We start from the raw sequence: 24,685 nt of genomic DNA on the forward strand, positions 1-24,685 counted from the left end.
TATTGACAGACACTCATTCTTTAAGTTGAATATCCTTCGTCGTGAAGTTAAAATCCAATCTAGAGATGGATGCTGCTTGTGTGCACGATTCCCTTCGTTGTGAAGTTAAAACCGTGGGTGGCCCTTTCATTGTGAAGTTGAGCATGAGAATTGGATATCCTTCTTCGTGAAGTTGAAATCCAAGTAAGTCGTATTGCTCCGAGTCCAATATCTTTCGTCGCGAAGTTGAAATTGGTTCTGGAACTGGAAAATTGTTTGTTGACAGTCAGCCGCCCCTTCGCCGTGAAGTTGAGCTTGTGCTGTCTTGGGTCCAATATCCTTCGATGTGAAGTTGAAATTGGATCTGAAATTGGGGAATTGTTTGTTGACAGTCAGCCGCCCCTTCGCCGTGAAGTTGAGCTTGTGTTGTCTTGAGTCCAATATCCTTCGTTGTGAAGTTGAAACTGACTCTGAAAGTTGTTTGTTGACAATCAGTCGCCCCTTCGTCGTGAAGTTGAGCTTGTGTTATCTTGGGTCCAATATCATTCGTTGTGAAGTTGAAATTGGTTATGAAATTGGGAAGCCCCTTCGTCGTGAAGTTGAGACTCAAATGGCACGATATCCTCCGTCGTGGAGTTGAAATCGTGGATGGCCCCTTCGTCGTGAAGTTGAGCCTTGACTTGAATATCCTTCGCCATGAAGTTGAAATCTAAGTATTGTATGTTGCGGGTAAACACGATTCCCTTCGCCGTGAAGTTGAAACCGTGGATGTCCATTTTATTGTGAAGTTTGGCTTTGAGTTAGATATTCTTCGTCGTGGAGTTGAAATCTACTCTCGAGCAAATTGTGTCGCTTCGAGTTCAATATCCTTCGCTGCGAAGTTGAAATTGACTCTAGCTGAAACCTGAAAAAGTTATGAATATATATGATGCTATGAATGCAATGCTCTTAGGTGTGCCTAAAAGGCATATGCAACATATGTTATCTTGGGGCTCTGGAGAGAAATCTCGATCTCCGATTGCCTGTCTGGAATCTTGATTCGGGAATCCTGAAATTCTGATCCTTGGTCTTAAATTCTTAAAATGTTGAAATATGATTTGCATATTTTGTTTTTTTTACTCTTGATCCGGGAAATACTTCTCGACCATCTCAAGTATATGCATGAGCCTTGATCGGCTTCCGAGTACCTGTACTTTTCAATGAATCTTTGTACAGTAATATGCGATTATCTTTTGCATAAGTAGATAAATCATTGAGTGTAATTCAAGATGCTCAAAAGGAATTGATTTAGAGAAAAAGATTGTCTTTATTCATAAGGGAGAAAAGGAACAAATAATACATGACAAACATTTTGGAAAATGAATACATGATGAAGTATGAGATCCCGATAATGTGAGAACTTCTGAGCTGAAAAGCCGTCAAGTGACTTTGAACACAACCTTTGCCAAGGGATCTTTGAGAATGCGACAACATTCTGGAGAGTGCAACCCTTCTCCGACTTATTGAGTTTGCTGGAGATTCAGATGCCGGGATGCTTCCACTGTCTGGATTTCTTGAACTGACATCCAAATCGCCCTTTCGGGTTTTCAACTTGGACCCATCCTTGGTTGCAAGATGCCCTTTGCGGGTTTTCATCTTGAACCCATCTTATTTTCTTTTCTTTCTCTTTTTTCTCTTTTACTTTTCTTTTTTACAATTTAGGGCGCCCTTTCGGGTTTTTACCCTAAACGATTTTTTTATTTTTTTCCTTTTCCTTTTTCTTTTTTTTAAACTTAGGACGCCCTCTTGGGTTTCTATCCTAAGCGAAGTACTTTTTGACTGCATCCAAGTTGATGGGATGTGGCAGTTCAGGTCCGCCCATTTCAGCCAGGATAAGGGCTCCTCGAGAGAAGACCTTTTTCACGACATAAGGTCATTCCCAATTTGGCATCCATTTTCCTTGGAAATCTTTCTGGACTTGTCAAATTCCTTTTAGCACCAGATCTCCTTCGCGGAATATTCTCGGGCGCACCTTTTTGTCATGTGCTCGGATCATTCGTTTCTGATAGTTTTGACCATGATGAATGGCTTTCAGTCTCTTTTCATCTATCAGATTAAGTTGATCATATCTGGATTGTACCCATTCTGCATCATCCAGTTTGACTTCTGTCAAGACCCGAAGTGAAGGAATCTCTACTTCAATGGGTAGCACTGCTTCCATTCTATAAGCTAATGAAAATGGATCGAGGTTCGTACTGAGGTTCGATAGGCGAACAAAGCAAAAGGCAACTTCTCATGCTAGTCTTTGTAAGTTTCAGTCGTTTTCTCCACTATCTTCTTAATGTTTTTGTTTGCTGCTTCTACTGCTCCGTTCATCTTTGGTCTGTAAGCAGTAGAATTGTGATGCTTTATGTTGAATTGCTCACAAGTAGCATTCATCATTTTGTTGTTCAAGTTTGTAGCATTATCGGTGATGATCCTTTCGGGTAGACCATACCGACAAATGATTCTTTTTTCAGAAACTTGCAAATAGTGGATTGAGTGACACTGGCATATGATGCAACCTCTACCCATTTCGTGAAGTAATCAATTGCCACAAGAATAAAACGGTGACCATTCGAAGCCTTCGGATGAATTTGCCCGATGACGTCCATGCCCCATACAGAGAAAGGCCATGGTGATGTCATTACATGAGGTGGATGAGGTGGAACATTGATTTTATCTCCGTAAATCTGACATTTATGATATCTTCTAGCATAGTTGATGCAATCACTTTCTAGTGTGGACCAAAAGTACCTGCATCTCATTATTTGTCTTGACATCATGTGTCCATTTGCATGTTCTCCACAAACTCCATCATGTACTTCTTCTACTATCATCTTTGCCTCTTCAGCATCGACGCACCTTAACATGACTTGATTATGGCTTTTCTTGTATAAAACCTCTCCATCAAGGACGTATCTAGCTGTCATCCTTCTAAGGGTTCTCTTATCAGTTTCGGTGGCTTCTTCTGGATAACTCCGATGCTTGATATACTGTAAAATGTCGTAGTACCAAGGCTTAATGTCTTTCACTTCTTCAATTTGGTAACAATGAGTCAGGTACTCATACGTCTGCATGTCGATTGGCATCATTTCAGCCTCATCGCCAGCCTTGAATGCGGCTGCCAAGGTAGCTAAAGCGTCAGCCATTTGATTTTCTTCTCTTGGCACATAGTGGAAGGTATGTTGAAAACATTTTGATGTTTCGATATAACAAATTAATTTAAATGAATTTTAAGATTTTACAAAAGATTTTCTAAGTATATTTGATGTAATTATTCAAATATCAAAATATTACTCCAAGTCTTTCAAAGTTCATTTTAATCCTTACTAAAGTGTAAAATTGTGTTTTATACTTAAACTATTTTAAAACAATTTTACAAAGTATTTCGAGCCTTAATCGAGCAAAAAATATATTTTTTTAAAGGGTTTCAAGAAAAATCAGATTGTCCAGGGGTACAGATTCCCCCCAAGGGGTACCGATTCCCCCCTGTCTAATGGTCGAAAATAGATTGCACTTAGGGAACAAATTCCCCATGAGGGGGTACCGATTCCCCCCACGCTCCAAGCTATTTTATTAATTGTTTCTCATCTCCAAACGGCTCCAAAACATCCCCAACGGCTATATACGACTTCAAACACATTCCAAGCTATAAATACAACCTAAGGACACTTGAAAAAGCAATAGAACAACTATCCAAGCAATCAAACACAAGAGAAGAGTTTTTCATTCTTATTTCATCTTTCTCTTGTATATATTTTGTTCTTGTGAGCTCAATCTTGTAAACACCTACCTTAGAGAGGTTTTCTTGTTTACATTTCTTATCATTTTGTAAAGGGGAAATGTTCTAGCTAATCCCGTGTAAAAGCTAGGGAAAGGTTCTAGTTTAGTCCGGAAAAACTAGGGAGTTTGTAAGGTTACTCTTTATCCTCAAAAGAAAACAAATTAGTGAATTTATTGGAAAATCCTTGGTGAAGAGCTAAGGTAGTGGACGTAGACTTTGATTGAGAAAGTTGAACCACTATAAATCGCTGTGTAATTCTCTATCTTTCAATCTCCTCACTCACTAAACACAAAACCATTCCGACCCCTCTTTACAAACCGTTCTGGTTATCGATTCGAGCTTCCGAAAATCCCAACAATTGGCATCAGAGCCTAACTCGTTAAAAAGGTTTAATCACCTTGAGACGATCCTAGAGGAAGCTCTACCAATTCCCGACGCAACCGACAAAGAAATGACTTTTTCCTCCGGTGCTTATTATCTTGAAAAATATCCTATTATGGATTCACAACCGGTCAACAAGCCACCCTTCTTCAATGGAGCAAATTATGCACATTGGAAGAATAAGATGATGTACTTCATTCAATCATACAATCTAGGAGCTTGGTACTCAATCATGGACGGTTACTCCTCTCCACCGGGCAAGTACAACGATTGGAGTAGAGAAGAGCAGAAAAATTTTCAGCTTAATTCTAAGGCTATACATATTCTATTTTGTGCTTTAGGCCCAAATGAATATGGAAGAGTCTCATCTTGTTCCAATGCCAAAGGGATTTGGGATAAGCTCCAAGTCACTCATGAAAGAACCGATGAAGTGAGGGAATCAAAGAAAAGTCTTCTCAACCATAGCTACGAGAACTTCAAGATGAAACCCGATGAAGACATCAAAACTATGACGGATAGATTTTCCATGATTGTCAACGGTCTCAAGGGATATGGAGAAGTATTCCCAAATGAGAAGCTTGTGAGGAAGATGATTTACTCTCTTTCAAAGGAGTGGCAATCAAAGAAGATGGTCATTATCGAAGCAAGAAACCTAAAGTCTCTCACTCTCGACGAGCTAATTGGTTCCCTTCTCACTCATGAGATGATGGTGAATGAAGATGAAGAAAGGGAAGAGAAGAAAAACAAGAAGAAGATGAAGAAAAATGAGGACGTAGGCATCAATGAAAGCTATCAAGATTCAAGTGATAAGGTGGATGAAGACGATGATGAACAAAAAGAAGAGATGGTCAAGCTCTTGAAGGAACTCAAGAGATTCATGATTTCCAAGGAAGTGAAACATGAATCAACCAAGAAGAAGAGTCCCCCGGTATGTTTCGATTATCAAAGAAAGGGGCATGTCATGTATGAATGTCCTCTTCTAAAGAAAAAGGGGAAGAAGGCATTTGTTGCATCTTGGAGTGACGAAGATGATTTCAATGATGAAGATGAAGTAGTCAACCTATGCCTTATGACCACTTAAGAAGAATTCAAGGTATCTTCTAACTCAAATGAATTTAATTCATTTACTTTTGATGAGTTACAAGATGCTTATAATAGGTTGTATTTGGGATTTGAGACCATGAATTCCAAATATACGAAATTAATTTCAAAACTAAAAAATAAAGATAATTTGATTTTGAAAGCAAAAGTTGATTTTGAAAATCAAAATGAAATTTTGAAAAATGATTTAGAGATTTCAAAAATCAAAATAAATGATTTAGAAAAAGAAAATTTTGAGTTAGGTGTTAAGTTTGAAAGCTTAACAAAAGAAAAAAATTAATTTCTAAAAACAACCTATTATGTTTAAATATGACAAAATGCTCACATTGTCATTATCATGGTCATATGGAACATACTTGTCCTTTGAAGAAAGGAAAACGTTTTAAAATTAGGCAAGTATGGGTTCCAAAAGGAACAAGGGGCATTGTAACTAACGTTCAAGGATCCAAAGCAATTTGGATACCAAAATCTACTTAAATGTCTCTTGTAGGTGTCTGGAAGCTATTGCGATGAAAATGATGATATTCAAGATGCTCTAGCCACACATGAAAAAAGAATGAGTAACCTCTAAGCTTCATACTTTTAATTTTGGATTATTTGGTTGCTCATTTGATTTTAAGCATGCACGAGTTTTGGTTTTAAATGATTATGCATCATTGTTTTAATCTCATGTATGTTGAAAAGATGATTATGATGAACATTTTAAAGTTTTAATGATTTTTCAGAATTTTTAGTTCATCATAATAAAATTTTGGTCAAAAATTGTTTTAATGCAAATGATATCTCTCTAACAATTGATATTAACTTTTCAAATACTTTGATTTTATAAATATTTAAAAAAAATTGACCTAAATTTGAATATTTATGCATGTGGTTTAAATAAAAATGACATCTCTCTAATAATTGATATCAAAAATTTTCAAATGCATAACATTTTTAGAAAACTTTATGCATATGATCTTAAATTCAACAATTGGTATTGCATAAAGTATTTTAGTCTTGGATATATTGAATTTCATATGCTACTAACATGTTTGTTATTCTTTGTTGAAATTCAATTTTGTTTAAGTGTCAAGATCCTAAAAGCAAAATTTTATTTGGAATGCATTTATTGAGGGGGAGCTTTGATTTTTTCAAATGATTTTTAAGTGTCAAATTTACTACTTACTCTCCAAAGTTATTTGAACTTCAAATTAGAGTCTTTTTTATTTAACAAAAAGGGGGAAAAGTGTTAAGGTGTTAAAGGGGATAAGTGTTAAAGTAAGGGGGAATAATTTCAAACTTTATTTCAAAATCTTAAAATTACTCAAATGTTTTGTTATATCAAAAAGGGGGAGATTGTTGAAAACATTTTGATGTTTCGATATAATAAATTAAGTTAAATGAATTTTAAGATTTTACAAAAGATTTTCTAAGTATATTTGATGTAATTATTCGAATATCAAAATATTACTCAATGTCTTTCAAAGTTCATTTTAATCCTTACTAAAGTGTAAAATTGTGTTTTATACTTAAACTATTTTAAAACAATTTTACAAAGTATTTCGAGCCTTAATCGAGCCAAAAATATTTTCTTTTTAAAGGGTTTCAAGAAAAATCAGATTGTCCAGGGGTACCGATTCCCCCCCAAGGGGGTACCGATTCCCCCCTAAGGAGGTACCGATTCCCCCCTGTCTAATGGTAGAAAACAGATTGCACTTAGGGAACCGATTCCCCATGAGGGAGTACCGATTCCCCCCACGCTCCAAGCTGTTTTATTAATTGTTTCTCATCTCCAAACGGCTCCAAAACATCCCCAACGGCTATATACGACTTCAAACACATTCCAAGCTATAAATACAACCTAAGGACACTTGAAGAAGCAATAGAACAACTATCCAAGCAATCAAACACAAAAGAAGAGTTTTACATTCTTATTTCATCTTTCTCTTGTATATATTTTGTTCTTGTGAGCTCAATCTTGTAAACACCTACCTTAGAGAGGTTTTCTTGTTTACATTTCTTATCCTTTTATAAAGGGAAAATGTTCTAGCTAATCCCGTGTAAAAGCTAGGGAAAGGTTCTAGTTTAGCCCGGAAAAACTAGGGAGTTTGTAAGGTTACTCTTTATCCTCAAAAGAAAACAAATTAGTGAATTTGTTGGAAAATCCTTGGTGAAGAGCTAAGGTAGTGGACGTAGACTTTGATTGAGAAAGTCGAACCATTATAAATCGCTGTGCAATTTTCTATCTTTCAATATCCTTACTCCCTAAACACAAAACCGTTCCGACCCCTCTTTGCAAACCGTTCCGATTGTCGATTCGAGTTTCCAAAAATCCTAACAAGGTGACTTCGTCGAACTCTTCGAGCAGATTCAGTACTAGTTTTTGGTACTCTAACAGCTTTACATCCTTGGTTTCCCACTCTCCGCGGAGCTGATAGATTACTAATGCTGAATCTCCATATATTCGTAACGTCTTTATGCTTTGCCCCAGTACAACTCAGATTCCCAAGACATATGCTTCATACTCTGCCATGTTATTGGGGCAATCAAAGTTGAGCCTACTAGTAAATGGGTAGTGACTCCTTTCTGGAGAAATTAGGATAGCCCCGATGCCATGTTATAATGCATTTGACGTACCATCGAAATGCATTCTCCAGGAACTGTCCGTTGAAGTCCCTGCTTCTTCTAAGGAGATAGCCATCAAGTCTTCGTCTGGGAAGTCAAAGTCCAAAGGCTCATAATTCTCATCGGTTCTGCTGTCCAAGAACTCCGATATGACACTTCCTTTGATTGCTTTCTGGCTCACGTACTCAATGTCAAATTCCGACAAGAGCATCTGCCATCGGGCTAACCTTCCAGATAAAGCAGGTACACTCATCATGTATTTCAGGGGATCTAACTTGGAAATTAGCCAAGTAGTGTGGTACAACATTTATTGTCGGAGTCTTTTTGTAGCCCAGACTAAAGCACAACAGACCTTCTCGATAGGAGGATATCTGACCTCGCAATCGGTGAACTTATTGCTTAAATAGTAGATGACTCTTTCCTTCTTCCCGGATTCATCATACTGTCCTAGGACACACCCCATGGAGTTCTCGAATATGGAGAGATACAAGAATAGAGGTTTACTCGGAATAAGGGACATCAGGACATGAGAGTGAGATAAATACTTCTTTACTATCTCGAATGCAATCTGACATTTTCATCCCATACTCTTGGATTGTTCTTTAGGAGAAGACAGAAGATTGGGTCACACTTGTCAGTTAACTGGGATATGAACCGTGCTATATAGTTCAATCTGCCCAGAAAACCTCGAACCTCCTTCTTTGTTCGTGGGGGAGGCAGATTTTGGATAGCTTTAACTTTATCAGGATCAACCTCGATGTCTTTCCTGCTGACTATAAAGCCTAATAGTTTCCCGGATGTTACCCCGAAAGTCCACTTGCTAGGGTTCAATCTTAGTTGGAACTTCCTCAATCTCTGGAAGAGCTTCCTTAGATTATCGACATGTTCATTCTCGGTTTATGCCTTGACAATCATGTCGTCGACATAAACTTCTATCTCTTTGTGCATCATATTGTGGAACAGGGTCACCATAACTCTTTGATATGTTGCCCCATCATTCTTTAGTCCGAATGACATCACCTTGTAGCAGAAGGTTCCCCACATTGTGATGAACGTGGTCTTCTCCATGTCTTCAGGATGCATCTTGATCTGGTTATATCCTGAAAATCCATCCATGAATGAAAAGAAAGCGTTCCGGCTGTATTGTCTACCAACGTGTCAATGTGAGGTAGAGGAAAGTTATCTTTAGGGCTCACCTTGTTAAGATCACGGTAATCGACGTACATGCGAACCTTCCCGTCATTTTTCAGAACTCGCACTATGTTGGCCACCCACTCCGGATACTTGGCCACTTGAAGAAAAACGGCACCAAATTACTTCTTGACTTCTTTTTTATCTTAAGGAGCATTTCTGGTTGCATCATTCTTAGTTTCTGTTGCACAGGTTTGCATTCTGGCTTAATTGGCAGTTTATGAACTACCATATCTGTGCCTAGTCCCGACATGTCCTGATATGACCAGGCGAACACATCTCTATACTCATGAAGTAAGACTATTAGGTTCTGTCTTGCTTCAGTCGAGAAAGTTGTGCCGATTTTAACCTTTTTTCTGTCATCTTCAGTGCCCAAATTCAAGATTTCTATCGCTTCCTCATGTGGTAGAATTTGCTTCTCATCTCTTTCTATCATCCTCAACAATTTGGTAGGCAAGTTACACTCCTTTTCAGTGTCGCATTCATCAAATTCCCCGAGACAAATGGCTGATTCAAAATCCACTTTCGGATCAAGATCATCAGTGCCTACATTATCATTATCTGGGGTCCTGAAGGAACAAAGAAGGGTATGGGTGTGTGAGAGGAAATATCCCACACGAAACTGTCAAAGAATTAAATTTGAAAGAGAAATGGAAATGAAGTGCTGAAATGAAGAAAATAGACAATGAATTCAAAAAGAAATAAAAGAAAATTTGTTTGCCATGGATATAGAAAAAAATGCATCCTTTATTGAAATTAAAACAAATGTTTATTCACCCTTAAAAAAGATCACCTATTGCCCCGGGTATAGGCAAATAGGGGTAGTTCGAATATTACTCTGAAATACTCTTGTAAACCACAGGTAGTTCTTCCACCGACCATCTGCTAGGCACGAACCTAGGTAGCAGAGGGCATATACCGGATCTATCTCCGTTGTCAACATCTTTTGTGGTCACGACATTGATATCCAGATCTTTCAGAGTCGCTTCTAACTCGGATATGGTGGTTTCAAACAAATAACCACCTGATTTGAATGTTTTGTAAAGAGGCGGGAATGTCATAGGCTTCCATTGTAATTCACTTCCAGTCAACTTTGCTAATCTCCTCTCCCGACTATTTTGGATCTCTTTCCTCTTTTCCTGATAACTGGGCTGAAAACCGAGCCCAAACCGATCTAGCTTTGAAATGGGAAGGACTGGATTAATCCTTCCTTGTAGCTGTTTCCCAAACCCTCTTTCGATTTTAGCACCTCGGCCTAAGGTTTGCTTGATCTCCATCTTTGTGTATTTGGAGAGTCGGGGTTTAGGAATCTTCTTTCCCTCTGTCACGAATATGACATTCACAAATTCCAAGAAGCGGAATGAGCACTCCACCGCTTCCTCATCTATTTTCGATGTATGGGGGCTCCGTGGTCACACTTGCCACGATATCTTCTTCAGCGTTGATAATTACCAAGGCCCCGTCGATAACAAATTTAACTTTTTGGTGCAGCGTGGAGGGTACTGCACCTGCTTAATGAATCCATGGCCTTCCCAAAAGACAACTATAGGACGACATAATATCAATCACAAGGAATTCAACATCATAGGTGGCTGGTCCAATGGTCAACGATACCTCGATCTTACCCATAACCTCTCGTTTGGTCCCGTCAAATGCTCGGACCACGTTCTGACAGGCTCTCATATGAGAGGTATCTATTGGTAGCATCTTCAATGTAACCAAAGGCATCACGTTCAAGGCTGATCCGTTGTCGATTAAGACACTTGGTAAAGTGTGCCCCTTACAGTAGGTGGTAATGTGTAATGCCTTTGTTCGGCCTCTTCCTCCGGATGGAATCTCATAATCTGAAAACGAGATAAGATTATCATCTTGAATATTGTTTACCAGTCGATCCATTTTACTGACTGGTATGTCATGTGGCACGAATGTTTGATTAAGGACTTTCAATAATGCTTCTCAGTGTGCCTCTGAGTTTAAAAATAGTGCTAGCATTGAAGTACGCGTAGGTAAGTTGTGGAGTTGTTCTACAATGTTGTACTCGCTGTGCTTCAAGATCTTGAGGAAATCTTTAGCTTCTTCCTCCTTTATGGGTTCGTTGACAGCTAACACATCTTCTTTGAATGGCTCAAGTGGTCTTTGTCCCACTTTGCCATCACATCCTTTAGGAGTACTCACTTGGCATTCGTACTTCCATGGCACTTGTCGATTATCCTTGTATTGAAAAGGCCGAGGTGCTGTGATAATCACCCTGACTTGTGTTGTTGTTGTCATCTTCACTTTAGGGGTAATTATCAGAGGACCACCCCTGCCATACCTCTTGTCGGATGATTCTTCGGTAGTGCAAACATCTTCTTCCAAAGAATCTTGAATTTCCTCGTAAAATTCCAGCTCTTTCCGGTCCATCATGAGCTGGACTAACGATATGAACTCTGGGCATTCTTGCACATTATGCCCCTCTTCATTGTGGTAACAACAATAGTCACCATTTCCTATCCTTGTTGCCCGTGAATGGGGTGTAAGAAGCCCCACCTTTATCATTTGGCTCCATACCCAAGCCAAAGGAGCTTTAATAACTTCCGAAACACGAGTTTTGTTTTTCTTGCCATTCTCGGTGGTGATTGCGTTAATTCCTGTCTCCTGATGATTAGGCAAGGGATTCTGGGCACACCTCCATGATATTCACAGTGGGTGTTCTCGTTAAACCATTTCGGATATGGGGGCTTTATCGGATCCATTGGGTAGGGTGATATTGCGTGAGTGTCGAAGAGTTGTTGATATAACTCTTTATATGTCATGGGAATGGGATTGAACTGCTCCCTTTCCCTTTCCCTCATTGGTTCTCTCTGAGATTGGTTAGAAGTACCAGATGGTACAGCTACAGTTGTTTTTAAGATCGTAACATCTTTGCTAGCGTTGTAGGTATTGACATTGTTAATCTCGCGGTCTTTGTTCTTCACGGGAAGCTTTCTACTAAAGTCACCTCCTTCAATCTTTCCTTGTTTTATGGCCAGTTCAACCATCTCACCGGCCATGACTAAATCTGAGAAACTTCCCGACGTGATTGCTACCAAATGCCCAAAGTAAGGTGCCTTCAGGGTTTGTAAAAAATAACTTTCTAGTTTCTTTTTCATCCAATGGTGGATGAACTTGCACAGATAAATCCCTCCATCTCTGTGCGTACTATCAGAAACTTTCGTTATGCTTCTTTTCCAAGCTTTGCAGCATAACTCGGTCTGGTCTCATATCTTTGATATGTTTGTAATGCTCTGAGAAAGACTTGGCTAAGTCTTTCCATATCTTGATATGAGTTCGGTTGAGCTGGTTGTACCACCGGATAGCTGAACCGGACAAGCTCTCCTGAAAGCAATGGATTAAGAGTTGGTCATTTCCCCCGTACCCTGTCTTCTTCTGACAGAACATAGTGATATGGGCTGAAGGGCAGCTGTTCCAGACGAACTTCTCAAACTCAGGAACCTTAAATTTTGGTGGAAGAACCAAATCGGGAACCAGACTTGGTTCCATTGCATCCACATCATAATAATCATGGTCTCCTTGGACCATATTCATTTGGTCTTCTAACATCCTGATCTTTTCTTCCATATTCCTTGCCTTATCCTCCTCGTCAAAATCCGGGATAGGGCAGTTGTTCGGATGACTGTCATGTTTCACCGCAGAAGTCTGTAAATTTGCCACTGATGCAGCTTTCCCTTTGGCGGCGGATGGGTGTGCGTATCTAATGCTTGCGGTGGTACGCTTGGTGTCTGAGACATGTTCTGTTAGTTAATACGAATGTAAAACATGGAAATATAAAATAAAAACAAACATGAAAATATAAAATGCAATAAATGCAATGCATGATGTATGCAATTTGAGGCATTGATCCAAAAAAATGTACATTATTATAAATAATCCTTATTCAGACAAAAATGTTTTATCTTTTAAGAGACATAAACAATTAAGGACATTCGGACTAAATCCTCTATACCCCTAACAGCTTCTAGTAGGTTGACAAGTCTTCTGCCTTCATCTATCACTGGTTGAATGCCTTGTCGAACCACTCCTGCTTCCATTGCAGGCCGGAATGACGAGCTTCTGTACTTGTTCCAGGAAATCTCGGATGGTTCATCTCTGGCCCTTACCCTTCGTTGTGTTGCTCCCACGGAAACGCCACTGTAAACCTCCATCAAATGACACTATCTGAAGCTCGTTCGCTTGCCTTTTGAACCCATCTCAACAGCTTCTAACTCACTATTGTCTTGTCATCCTTTTCATGTTTCTCTAAGTCGCCACCCGGATTCTCAAGCGTTGGTTCTGATGTTGACTGTCTGCCAAGCACCTTTGAGCAGTCTTCAGTTGTTCCTTCCAAGCACTTTCATCGGGCCCCTCGAATTTCCTTTCAGACTATGAACTTTGTCTTTCCAGTATTCAGAGGTTACTTTTAACTTGGAGTTATCCTTGACCCTTATCTTGATAGCATTTTCTTAAGTCTTCAAGCTCAAACGGACTCTTTTTCTGTTCCTTTTCTAGTTTGTCTACTTACCTTTCTGAGAGTCGGCATCTAGCTTCCATTGATAATTCAGCTTCAAGTTCCTTAATCCTCTTCTTAAGCTCGTTATTCACAGCTTCAAACTCTGGCCCTGACTATCTCAAGTCCAAAGGGACAGACCTGAGATGTTCCTCCATAGTTCGGGTGTCTTCGCAGTCTGCACCGGATGTTATCATTCTTTCTCAATATTCGCCACTCCACATATTCCGAGTAAGCATGTCTCTGGCAGCTACAACATCCATCCGAAATACTTGCTTTCATGAATCGGCTGTTTCTTGATCATCTTCTTATAACTGTCCCGCTATACCACAACTCGATTTAATTAGTCCTTATGTTGCGGGGACAACTGACGTGCCCCATACTGTCTCTCAGTGCCAACAACGAGCATTCCCAACTGCACCCCAAAGTCCAAGTAAGTTATAGTATCAGAATCCCTACAACGGAAAAGAATGTCACCGAGATAACCAGGGGCTCTCCAGGTAATATCCCGATCCTGAAGATGTGTAAAACCTTTCATCCCTTTTCCTTTGAAGAACCTTCATCCATTTCATTGTGATGAACTCTCCCAAAGGTGAATAGTGGTGCTAATCGGCGGTAGACGACCCCGTTAGTTCCAGAAGTTGGCTGTGAATCCAGACTTGAAGGAGCTGAATCACCTAAACCTTCCTCCACCAGATCTTCGACAATGATTAAGAGACCGAAAGGTATCGGCTAAGATGGTCAGTGCTGGGTTCTCGTCTTGGAAGTTGTTCGACAGCTCTATACTACAGCATCAATGTAACCCAAAGTCTTCGGGAATATAATCAGACCCAGTGCAAATAGGTCTATTGCCTTCTACTCATCGGGATGGTTCTTCATCAGTTGCTTGATATGAAGCCAAGCAATTCCTTCCTCATTGGCTTTACATTGAGCCCGGTCAGTTACCCATTTTTCGTCAACCCCGACAACTTTGGCTAGTGCATTCTTGAAAGGCTGACTTTTAATGTGTTTAAGGTAGGCCCTCTCTAGTCTGATACTTTCACAGTGTAACATGTAATGTATTCTTCAATGGTGGGGCACCATGTCCTCCTGATTAAAGTAAGCAACTGTATCCCGGTTCCAGAATTGAACCAAGGCTCTGATTAAGGGCTCATCGGTCTTGATATGAAGCAAAAGTGCAATGTCACCATACCGTTGGCTGAATTTCTATTTCTGATCATTCTTCCAACTATCCCAGATGTCTCGAAGCTCCTGCACGTCATTCTGTTTTAGGCTGATAGAGGCATAGCTGACCAGCTCTGACATATAGCTTCTTTGAAGACTGTCTCCCTTTTTCCTTCTCTTCTCGGACCATAGTCGTACCTCAGAGTTTTTAATCTCTTGTATTAAAACACCTTTATCCATTTGTTCAGATTATTTTATGTCTAATAAACGCTTTTTAAGGATCAATGGTCTCGTGTTATGATGCAAATGCTAAAATACAAACACAGGCAAAAAGTTAGTACAATAAAAATAAATAAATAAATAAATATAAAATGACAAAGGGAAAGAAAAAAAACATGGTTAGGTAAAAATATCTAGTTTTGGAATGTGGTTTCAGGGTAGGCTCTAATTCTCCACAATCTCCCGGTTCAGCTTCTAAAAAAACGGTACTCGAGATCTCCTCGCCGGTGCCACCCTTAGTCTTAAACCCATCACAGGCTTGTGTGGACTAAGTTAAACTCGAGAGGACACATTCCCTTATGTCTATGCGAATAATAAATTCACACGAAGACATAAGATATATGAATCCCGAAGGCTACTTGCTAGGCATATGCGGTGAATAAATTCACACAAATGCGTCGCTTTCACCCCCACTTAAAACAGGGTTTGGAGCTCAGGTTTAGAGCCTTAAGTGAAAAAAACTTTGAAGGCTGAAATCATTAGAAAATGATTAGTACAACTATTTACTCGAAAATATAATCAAAATTAAGTAAAAGGATCAAAATGTTACCTTAAAATTTAAACTTACCCTTTTCGTTAAAAAGACAACTGGAAATTACCTTAGCCTGACTCACTTACCTGTATCCCCAGCGGAGTCGCCAATCTGTCGGAACCGTCTTTCGGTTGCACCCAAAAATTGGGTTTCGACTTGGATTAAATGAATTGGAGTCGCCACCGATCGTTTTAAAACGTTATTTAGGTAGATCGGACACCATCTTACCTGATCTGCGTCTTACCAGTGATATGTCAGATTCAGGAGTCGGTTACAGTCAAGGAAGGGTTAGCATCCTTGAACTGCCCTTTCGGTACTATATAATTTCCAGTGTCTTTAGTTAAGAAAAACATAACTTTAAATTTAAAGGTAAAATAACGATCCCAACGACTTACCTTAGATTGATTTGAAAATGTGCCTTTAAAAAGATAGTGATGTTAGATTCATAGTGTAGTACAAAATTAAATTAAGTTAAAAACGTGTAAATATGAGAACAAACAGAAACGAGAAATAATGATAAGACATAAAATAAAGCAAAACTAAATAAAGTAACATGAGTAAAAACGTAACAAAGTAAAAAAAAGAATAGAAAATATGAAACATAAACAAAAGCTAATACTAAAAAAAAACAAAAAAACAAAACAAAAAAAAAAAATAAAATGAAACAATATGTATGATAATAAGTTATGGTACATTAAAAGAAAGATAATGAATACATTATATATATACGAGAAAAAAATATATATAAGTACATTTAATAAACTTTAAAGATCCACATTAATAAATAAGATGGAGAGAGAAAAAATATATATACATATGTTTAAAAAAAGGTAAAAAAAAAATCAATAAAGAATATACATAAATATAATAGTGACAAAAGAGAAAATATATTTATATACGTTAATAGTAAAATAATAATAATATAATAGTTTAAAATATATATATAATATATATATATATATTTAAAAAAAATTAAAATTAAAATAATATTAGAATAAAAATAATATATATATATATATATATATATATATATATATATATTTAATAAGAAATCAAAAGAATAAATAAATAGAAATAATACATAAGGACCGTTATGAAAGAAATAAAATTGGGGCCAAATTAGAATTGAATTGGGTTTTAAAATTAATTGGGGGCTAAATTAAACACTTTGAAAACTGGGGGACCAAAATACGAACCCCCTCTTCTTGTTAAAAACACGCGGGTCAGACGAGATCACGGGTCGGGTTAGGCTTCTGATGGGTCTACTATAAAACCAAATATCTTTTCTAATTTCTCATTTCCTTCCTCCTCCCACGAAAACACTCCCCCCTTGGCTTAAAAATTCTCTCAAGTGTTCTTAAGATTCAAGAACAAGAGTCGTGCGTCGTCGCCTGAAAATGGTGGCCACCGCCTCGCCACCTCTCATCGACGGTGGTCCACCACAAAACCCGTCTTTTTTAAAGACCACTCTCTTCCCTCAGTCCAGAAATCCAAGTGGTTTCTCAAAAAATTGGCTCGAAAAATGCGGATCTAGGAAATAGGTTTCGAAAAAATAAAAGGCCTCACTTCGTTCATCGGCCAAAACGTTTGTTTCTGGTGGTTTTCTGAGTCAAGAACAACGAAACGAACGCATGCAAGCCTCAAAACAAAAAAAAGGTACAAACTTTACCTTCTGTTGCTTTCAAAATCTCAAAAACGTTTATGCTTTGCCTTGATAGTGCTCATGATTTTGCTCGAAAGTTTCTTCTTTTATTTTGTATGAACTCCAAGTGTACAAATAAACTGATTACATGTATTTATACTAAAAAATAAACTATTTTTAGCTTGATTTCTGAGTCCTACTCGAACTAAATTAATGCCTTATTTGCTATTTTTTCGGTGTCCCAAACATCCACGTTGTTGCGGTTGTTGTATGAGGGATGGAGTGCCTTGAAACTCGGCGTTGAATGTGTGAAAGGAGAGCTGGTAGCGGCGTGATACCCCTGGAGTCTTGGTGACGCGGCGCAGATGAGAACCGAATGGAAAGCTAGGGTTTCTGGAAACCTTTGCGTGTTGTGGACCGTTGGATCACACCTTGATCCAACGATTCCCATGGTTGGCGGCTGGGACAAGAGTGGAGTGAGCTAGGGTTTCTGAAAACCCTAACCTATTGTGGGTCTGGACCATTAGGCGTGGTTGGGCCTGATACAAGATGTAAAACATGTTTATAATAATATTTATACCATATATATATAACATATATATATAAATATATGTTCATTTCAGTCACAAAAAGTGTGTCTACATCAGTATATTGCATTTTCAAAGTCTAAAAGGAAAATTTGGTACTAGCAGTTCAAGGAAACTTCATCAAACTTAATAATAATTATTTTTTTGAATAATCTAGGGTGATTATAAGTTAGTATATATATGTTTAGAGTTTTTCTTAGTCATTGACAATGCATGCACACCCGCAATAACTACTTGATTCCGTGTTTTTTTAAAAATAACTCACTTTAATCATTGATACCACTAAATTATGCTATAACAATTCTTTTATATAGTACTTAAATTAGTAAAAAGTAGAGTAGGAAATGTCTAACGCAAAAACACAATTCGGGTCATGCATAGCATAAGTGAACCTTAAACTAACCTTAAGTAATACCTAAACACATGAAAACTTATCATCATCCCATAATTAATCATGCTATGTCCAACCATATGTCCCAAACGTTTCATGTAAAAAATAAATAAAAAATGAAACAGCCACGATTCTTTAAAGGTGAAATTTAGAAGGTTGGCGAAATAAACTTTAAAACAAAAAACAGTTACCATTTTTCTATAAGAAAATAATTTAAAAAAATAAACATTATTCTTCATTCATTCGTTTATCATTCTATGAAAAATGACTTGCTGATTTAAACCAAGTATAAATTTTATGATTTCATATGTTTATGAATTTAATTATACTTTAAAAGTAATTATTAATTCCTACTTTTAAGATTTGAAAGTTTTTGAAATATCCAATCCCCGTAATGATATTTATTTAAAAAATGGCTTAACATAAAAGTAAGTGACCAAATTATCTTTTCTCATTTATGTGCTTATACTTTTTAAATCAATTTAGGTGTCTAACGTTTCTAATATTATCATTTAGGTGCCTTATCCGTAACAATATTAAAAAAATCCGTTATTGTTAAGTTAAAAAAATCTGTTTGTGGCTGCAGACTTTGGAGATTGAGAGGATGTTACCGACAAAGTGAACGGCTATGGAGTATTCTATAATTATTTTAGCATAGGTGTAGTGTGATTGTTTAACTTCTAGCTCTTGATTATTTTCATTTCAGGTATGGAAATTTTCCCTTAGTAGGGACCTGTACTTTCTTCCAAGAAGTTTAATGGATGAACTAACTTTTATTACGACTCGGTTTGCTTCTTTTTTATCCCCCATTTTACATTCAGGAATGGATGCACAAGTTGCTTATGGATTCCATCATTTAGTAATGAGAAACCTTATCTTGCGCACGGTCCTATTGCAAACAAGGTATTTTGGATTTCTTTAACGTATTTGACTGCCATCTGCAGAAGATTAGGTATCCAGATCATAGTATGACTAAGGATGGCATAGTTGGAGGATTTGAATTGATTGTCCCCAATATACAAGTCTGCCCATTGACAAGTGTAGAATGTGATACGTCACATGATCCAAAATCTAGGAGGCCCATACTTTGAAAAATATGTATTAACTTAGAAAAAATTATTTTTTCTTGCTAAGATTTAACAAAAAAACTTCTAATTTTCTCCCTTATTATCTCAACAATTCAATTGTGATCAATTATTTCTAAAAAATTATCAAATTTATGATGTTTAACGAAAAAATCTTATTTATCAATCATAGTTTCAATATTCTTAAATTTGATAGTTTACGATTCGACCTTATTATAATTTATTTTAGGGACCTCATTATAATAAAGTACACATGGCCCACATGTTTTCTAAGACGGGCCTGTCAATATGTTCTTTCTAAATGATAATACTTGCACTTCAATGGTGATGTATATTTTAAAGATTTATTGATGCATACTCCTTTGACAAGGATGATGAAACGCTACAAGTGAAATGAATCTATAATTTATAAAACCCTTGGCAATGTCTTATTCTTCCCCAATATATTCTTTTTGTGGTTAAATATTTAGCACTTCAGTCTCAATATCCATATTTAAAGATTTTCTGCTCTATAATTCTTTGAAAAGGAACGAGGGATGCATGAAAAGCTAGACGTAAATTTAATTTAGGAGCATTTTCTTGATATTAAGGTGCCGTGCCATAGCACTAGGAGCATTCATTTGATTAGGCACATTGTTGGCGCAAAACAAAGCTTGTCTGATTGAATGTCTCTACTTCTTAATTTGTGGTAATTCAGTAACAAATTTGGGACCATAAGGAAATTGTGTACTTTGGCAAACAAACAGAAATGAAATTGTGTATGTTCTCAATGATTTCTGTTAGATGCAAAATGTAATTATCTCACTATAATTTATCTCCCATGATTTCTGTTAGGTGCAAAATTTAATTATTATCTCACTAAATTTAAGTTAGATTGTAGTTTGGGGATTGGCATTCGAAATTCAAATTATTAGTTTATCTACCTCAGTCACTGATTTCTTTTTTTGTTGTTGCTAAAACTAATATTAAATTGTAATTGGTTCATCCTTTTGGTAGATCGTCTACTCCGGTTACAGTTGCACTCAGGGTTGGTTTCTTACACCATGCACAAGTGATCCAAGTTTAAGGTTAGATATTATAGATTTTACCTATCATCTCATCCTATATGGACATATCTATTTTTTGTGTAATAACAATATGTATATTGCTCTTCATGTTGGGGTGTGGGTGTGGGTGTGCGTGTGCATTTATAACAAGCATCTTAGTTAAGTTTTGATTATTCCCAAGACAGTGTAGCCAGGGCAGAGGCCTTGGTGCATAGGCAAGGCTTAGTGTGCCTCGAGACTACACATGTTCTAGTACCTTGAGGGTGTCTTATACAAAAATGTAAAGGGTGCTATTTTCCCTTTATATTTGTATTATATCAGCACCTTGCTTCGCTCAGGCAAATGTTTCCTTGTTTTTCACTCTTGTGCCTTGAGAAGTACAGAAGTCATAGTACCTTGACAGTCTCTTCAGCCTTTTACCTCATATTTTTGACTTAATATTCTAAAATTGATAAATCTGTTGATGTTTATAATATGGTTATAAGCATAGATGAAGTTAGGATCAGACAATAAGAGTCAAATAATCTATTTAAAGTTAATGAAAACTTAATAAGTGTTAACTCAAAATTTAAAAAAAATTATTATAAAATATTCGATTAAAATTGTCATTAGATAAAAATTGAGGAGCACAGACTTATCCGAAATCTTAATAGCCCCATCCCTGTACATACGTGTATGTCAGTTACACCATTTATTTCCTTTCGGTCCATTAGCTGGGAAGAAGTGATCCCCGAATCCCATGGAGAAAGTGTCTTGCCATCTTTGAATGGTATTTGGTGGTGAACGACCATTCTTTACGAAGTGAACATATTTAAAAATTGTTTCTAACTGCAGGGGATTTTGGGAGATGGTTCCAGTCCCTAAAAGGTGCATTTCTATGTATTTAATTTATTATGTATTTGATCAGTCACTTGACGGCATAAATATACAATAATTAAAGTGATCCAACTAAAAAATAAATTTGTGTCAAACTCTACGAAAACGAGTGATGACTATTTAAAAGTTGTTATGATTTAACCAAGTATCAATTTGATTTGTACATGCTGACACAACTGCTCTAAGATAGATGGTTAGAAGATTTCTGCCCTTGCTATGGCATGCGATTTCATCATTCTCTTAACATTATGTTGTGTTGTTTTAGTGTGAGAGCAATTATTGCTTTAAATCTTCATAATTATGGAAGTGGGCGAAATCCATGGGTCAATTTAACGCCAGTATTTGGAAAAGGTATGTTATACTTTTTTCACGTTAGGTAGTATTGGGGTGGTGTCATGTCATACTGCCTCTTTCCCCCCTCTCTTTAAGGTTTTACTTTGAACTGTTTGCTTATGTTTGATAGTTGAATTTGGATTTCAAAAGCTGAGCCTTGGAATTTGTTTTGGGTTCCTGCATACTTTATTTGCAAATCAATACAACTTTAGCTTGGTTATTTTCCAAGATTGGAGATTTGAACCTGCTTGAGAATTCAAAATTTTCTGACCAGTAGTAATCTTCCGCAAGATGTTAGTGAACCATATTGATGGCATGACATGTAGCCTTTTTAAAGACATAGACGGTTGAAGTTGCATATGTCACCCGTCATTCCTAACATGGTCCAGGTAACAGAATGAATTCTATAACGGGCCAAATTCTTTTAAAACTGGGGAATTTGTGCTTATTTAATCAATAGGCTTGGAAATGTTATTTCAATCCTGATGATCTATGGTCAGCTTTCTGCTTGCGGAAATGCTAAAATGGCTGTAAAAAGATGATCCGACCTGTAAAACTGACTGAAACCTACTCGAGTCAAAACTGTTTTCGACCTGCACTGTGGCGATCCGAAACCGATTCGAGTCAGAACTGGTGTTGATCTGAACCCGATTTGGACCTGGAAATTGTGGATCCGAATCCGACCTGAGAACGACTTGAACCCGAATTGAATCGAAAATATGATATCCGAACCCCAACTGCATCCGACTGATATGAACCCGAACCCGAGATTGACCTGGTAAATAATTGGTATTACCCGACCTGTTTTCAACCTGACCTGTTTTTAACCTGACCTGTTTTTAACCTGATCTGTAAATGATCCGACTTGTTAATGACCTGATCTGATATTTATCTGACTTATATATTATCATGGACGAAATTATAAGATTTTAATAAATTATGAGTTTTTTAGTTTATGTAATTAAAAAATTAATATGATTACTTTTTAAATGTTATAATAAAACTTATTATGATAATTAAATTAATAAATATACCTATTATAAAAATTATTATATAAAATTAATAAAACTATTTAAATGTAAATTAGATAAAACATGATTAATAATGCAAAGAAAAATTAATATAGTTTAATTTATATAAATTATATAGTTTTATTTATACAAAGAAAAATAATATTAATAATGAAAGTATTTATTATGTAATATATTAATGTTTTACCTTATTAATATAAATAATTTTGGCAATACATTAGTTTACATAGGCCTAATACATAAGTTCACTCTTTTTACAAATATATATGCATTAGTGCTAGTCTATTTATATTATGGTTTATGATTTAGTGTTTTTTATGTTTTAGTTTTTAGTGTTTATGATTTAAAGTTTAGGGTTTATGATTTAGGGTTTAGGTTTCTATATATAATTTTACTTTATATAGTTTATGCATAGTGTTTCTATAACTATGTAAGTATTTATTTTATAGTTTATATATTATATATCTATATATATATATATATATATATATATACATATATAACTTACCTATACTATACATGGTTTATACATACATATTATAAAATTAATAAAATTATTTAAATATAAATGATATAAACATGAATTAATTGGTGTTAATAATTAGTATGTCACATTGCATATTATAAGTCCATTTGCAATAGTAATAATCCATTTACATTAGTTTACCTAATACATAAACACACTCTTTTATTAAAATATATATGCATTAGTGCTAGTCCATTTTATTAGGTTTATGGTTTAGTTTTATATTTAAAGTTTATTAGTGTTTATGATTTAGGGTTTAAGTTTCTATAAACTATACTTTATATAGTTTAAGCATAGTGTTTCTATAAACTATAGTATCTTTATATTTTATATATATATATAGTTTATATATACTATACATGATTTATACATACATATTATAAAAATTATTTAATAAAATTAATAAAATTATTTAATATTGGTTATATATATATATATATATATATATATAAATTACTTTTGTTTTCATTCACGTTCAACCCTTTAACAACTTTTGATAATAATATTATATTTAGAATTGGAATCACGTGGTTAAGCTTTTGAGAATGTGCCATTACCGATTCTCTATTAGTGCCATATGCCCACCACTATTATTGATCTTTGATCCAGCAGAATCAACAATAGGAACATCGTGCAAAACCATTAATGTTATATATCTATTATTTTATAACTTATATTATATATATATTTATTTTTTTTTTCAATTTTTAAATGAATGAAATTTACTATATTTTTATTATTTCTTTAGATTTTGCATTTATTTCGATTTAATCTTTTTGTTTTTTAATTTATTTTAATTTTGAGTCTTTCACTTTTATATGTATCAATTTAGTCCTAAATTTATATTTGCATCTTCATTTGGCCCATTGTTAGTTGTTATTTATATTTTTGTAACTGGCCCATAACTTTTTAAATGTGTTTAACTTAGTCATTTTTTATATTAATTTAAACCTCACATTTTAAATTTATTTCGACTTAGTCCCTTACCTATGTGTTGTTTAATTTATATTTTAAAATTTTATTTGTAATTTTACATTTCTTCAATTTTGTCCTTAAATTTATATTTTTTACAAAATTGATCCATAGATATTTATTTTTCTCTTAATTTACTCGAAATCATATACAATTACAACTTGCAATTCAACAATCACGAAAGATGACAAAATAATTAATCCAAAAATAAAAACGATCCGACCTGAACTCAATCCGTATCTGGTAAACATTCGACCTGAATTTTATCTGTCAATGATGTAACCCGATCTGAACGAGATCCGACTGAAGTCCACCCGAACTTGAATTAACCTGGTCTTTATCTGCTTCGAACCTGAACTGAGATCGATCCGAATTGAAAATGACCTGACCTGAACCCATCTGAATCTAGTCAAATCAATATGAGTTGACCTGTATTCGATTTTACCTGACCTATCAAGATCCGACTGAAACATGTCCGATTATCTGATTTTACAGCCTTAATGGTTTAAGATGGTTACCAGCTATTGCTATATTGTTGTGTCTAGTCTAATATAATATTTATATCAACATAAATACTACCGGTGAATAGTACAACAAAGTGTAGTATCTATCTTAATAGGTGTTATTATTGG

The 24,685-nt window shown here is 35.9% G+C and overlaps 1 long non-coding RNA gene across 1 annotated transcript; it reads left to right on the forward strand.

Moving 5' to 3' along the window:
* Positions 1-401: 401 nt before the first annotated feature.
* Positions 402-19,092, forward strand: LOC120219035. The gene is made up of 4 exons (XR_005525277.1): positions 402-414; positions 12,146-12,149; positions 18,771-18,842; positions 19,006-19,092. It is a non-coding gene; the product is annotated as an uncharacterized LOC120219035 (long non-coding RNA).
* Positions 19,093-24,685: the final 5,593 nt, after the last annotated feature.

This window comes from Hibiscus syriacus, unplaced genomic scaffold (genome assembly GCF_006381635.1).
Source record: "Hibiscus syriacus cultivar Baekdansim isolate YM2019G1 unplaced genomic scaffold, ASM638163v2 tig00110202_pilon, whole genome shotgun sequence".
NCBI classification, from domain to species: Eukaryota; Viridiplantae; Streptophyta; class Magnoliopsida; order Malvales; family Malvaceae; genus Hibiscus; species Hibiscus syriacus.